Source organism: Phoenix dactylifera, unplaced genomic scaffold (genome assembly GCF_009389715.1).
Source record: "Phoenix dactylifera cultivar Barhee BC4 unplaced genomic scaffold, palm_55x_up_171113_PBpolish2nd_filt_p 000119F, whole genome shotgun sequence".
Classification (NCBI taxonomy): Eukaryota; Viridiplantae; Streptophyta; class Magnoliopsida; order Arecales; family Arecaceae; genus Phoenix; species Phoenix dactylifera.
The window spans coordinates 87161-90377 of NW_024067687.1; the positions used below are offsets into that span (position 1 = coordinate 87161).

Sequence of the window (3217 nt, forward strand, 5' to 3'; positions counted from 1 at the left end):
CGAATCCATCTGCCCATCCGCGGATTTGAAGCCCTTCCGGATTCCTCTCACACTCATCCCGTGCAACAACTTCTTCAAAAGCCCTTCTAGATCATCTCCTGGCAACCCATCTCCTCCCATGACCGGTAATTCAGCGAGTCATCTTCATCCCATGAGCTAGATCTTCTTTCTAGATCACATATCCCAGCTGCCATCCGAATCCCCTGTTTCTCCGTGATCTTCTCTCCTTCCGTTCGCGTTGGCCTCTTCCGGATCATTCCTAAACGGCATCAGCTCTCATCAGCGGAACAGAGATTTTCTTACGGATGAACTCCAATCCCAGCTCGCCCACGCTTGTTCCAGCCGTCCGAGATTCTCTCAACAGAGCCATGTTCCCTTCCGCGTTGAAGAGGTGCATCAGCTTCATCCCGATCCCAACTGAATGCATCCACAACGGCCCAACACGTCTACAGTCTCCTCCGTTCGCGATCCGTTTCCAGTATCTGGTGGAGGCTATAAAAGGGGAGGAGACGGACCCCTTCAACCCCATCTCTCCTCAGAGGCCAAGTTCTCCACCGGGAGAAGAAGAGCTTGGCTCTTCTTAGGGAGTTCCCACAAGAAATAAAAAAAAGCAGAGGAGGGAGAGAGGTTTGGCTATTTTGGGAATATTTCAAAGGAGAAAGAGAAGGAAGGGATGGGAGCCCGCTGCTGTGCTGCTGCTGCCATCCACCACTCCATGAAAGGCTGATCTCCTCACTAGGGCTGGATGCAGCCCTAACAAAGGGCCAAGGGTTTTATATTTTTGATTTCTATTCTTGGAGTTGTATAAACCTTATTTTGCTTCTAATGAATATTTTATTTCGTCTCATATTTAATTTCTGTGATTTTAAATGTGAAGTTTATACAACTGTTCTTCATGATCACTAGGTAAATATAAGATAGTCCATGCTTAGGGAAGATGCGATGTGCTGCCACCTTAGATTAGGGTAGACATTTCATGCCAACTGAAGATGGATTATGCCCAAATTACTTTTGTGAAATTTTATTCAAATACTTATTAGGCTTGTAGCCAATTTGCATGTTTATCCAAGAATAAATTAAAAATTAATTAATCCTTGTTCCGATGTTAGTGGTGAATTCCATGCCCTAGGTTCCTCCAACTGATATCCTTTTAATTGCATTTTTTTTATTAAATTTCTTAGTTTAATTTTCTTCACAAACTCTTCCTTTTTAAGAAAAATAACTGTACCCCAATCCCTGTGGATCGATACCCGTAATCACTATCCTACCAGATACGTGCTATTGCGTGGTCTTTAAAGTTGACTATCATGGGCAGATTAGGGCAGCACTCCACTAGATACTCCGGACTGTTACACAAGACACAAACAATATGATTTGTGATCCACTTTCATGATGGAATTTGGCTCTTTGTATGAACTCGAACTAGTGGAAACAGTGAAAGCATCAAACTTTTTACTTAAGTTGTTCATTTCAGTCATCAGATTGGACATGACATTTTTGAGTTCTGTATCTATTTTTATTTCATAATTACCTGGTTTTCTAGATCTGAACTCATCTCTATTTACTTCCTCACCATAGCTACCCCAATTTTGGGCATTTTCAGCTAAGTCAACAAGAAATTCATTGGCTTGATCTGGGGTTTGGTTCATGAACCTGCCCTTGTGCATGGACTCAATCATATTTCTATGTGCCGGAGGTAGTCCTTTATAAAAGAAGTGGACCAGATCAGCCTTATCAAGCCCATGGTGTGGGCATTTGACCAACAAGTCATGGAATCGTTCCCAAGTTTGAAAAAATTCTTCTTCAGATTTTTCTCTAAAAGTTCTGATGGCATCCTTAATTTTTTCTGTTTTAATCATGGGGTAAAATTTTGTCATGAACTTCCTAGATAGTTGTTCCCATGTTGTGATGGAATTTGGGGCTAGAGAATATAGCCATGCCGCAGGTTGATCCTCTAAGGTCATTGGGAACCATCTCAATTTTACACTTTCTTCATTTAAATTTTGATTTTTGAAAGTTTGACAAATTGTCATGAATTTATTTAGATGAATGTAGGGTTGTTCACTTTCAAATCCATGAAATTGAGGTAGCATATTTATTGTCGCAGCCCGAATTTCAAATTGGGTTGCGTTATTTATTGGCAACACTATACATGTAGGTGGACTAGCGGATGCAGGAGCGAATAATTCATTCAGGGTTCTAATATGATCACCCATTGTAGAGATTGGTGATTGATCAATAATTCGTCGGATGTGACAATACTTTTTTCCAATCTCTGGGTTAAATGGTGTTAACTTACCCCTTAATGATCTTCTACCATGCATACATTATCCACAACTTAATTAGACTCGACTTCTAAACGAAATCCTAAAAGAGAAGAAGGGCTAGACACAGATGACCACAACCAACACCGCACAACAATTTGACCCTATTAGTCATAGAATTAAGTGAGGTTTAGTAGCTTCTTAAATCTAGTTGCTCAGAGATTTATCAGGTTAAAAAGTTTCTAAAATTCTCTCTAGATTAGACAGCTCATAATCTCCCCTTCAGATTAAGCTTGAGCTTACCAGTTAAGCAATTCAGTAACCAGTGACCAGAAAAGTCCCGGGGTGTGTGGTGGTGCCAGAAGGGATACACCGTTACCACAATATCCGTAACAGTTCTCACTGTTGTAAAACTTTCCTAGACATCACCAATTACTAAATTCTCACTCGAGTGGCTTTCAGCCGCTTCTTTCCAAGAGCCTAATTGAGCTCGAAAACCCTAAGGCCAACGTCTAATTGATTTTAATTTAATTTGGCTTAGGATATGTATGCAAGGTGGTGATTTTTGGGCTAAGGACAGGTAATGACTTTCCGACCTTATCTTTTTAATGGGTTTTGCCCTTAAATTATTTTATGCAAATGCTTAATACTCAATGCAGCAAATAATCAATGATTTTTTAAAGTTTATGCTATGTCATTAGGTTGTACTGATTAAATGAGCAAGCAAATTTTTTTTATATTTACTATTTTCTTAATTTTTTTATTATTTTTTTATTTAAATTTTTATATAACAATAACTTGAATGTAAACTAAACACAATCCTTATGCGTCAGTCAATCTCCGAATGCCCATTGAATAAGCTCTGGAGATTACTCCGTGAGGAGCCCCAATAGAGGTATGATAACCTCGGAGGATTGCACCCTATCAATTACTAGCAAAAATAATAATAATTT

General features: G+C 39.4%; 1 non-coding gene across 1 annotated transcript; it reads left to right on the forward strand.

The window, feature by feature from the left end:
• The first annotated feature begins 1737 nt into the window (after positions 1-1737).
• Positions 1738-1844, forward strand: LOC120104838. The gene has a single exon (XR_005507195.1). It is a non-coding gene; the product is annotated as a small nucleolar RNA R71 (small nucleolar RNA).
• The last annotated feature ends 1373 nt before the right edge of the window (positions 1845-3217 follow it).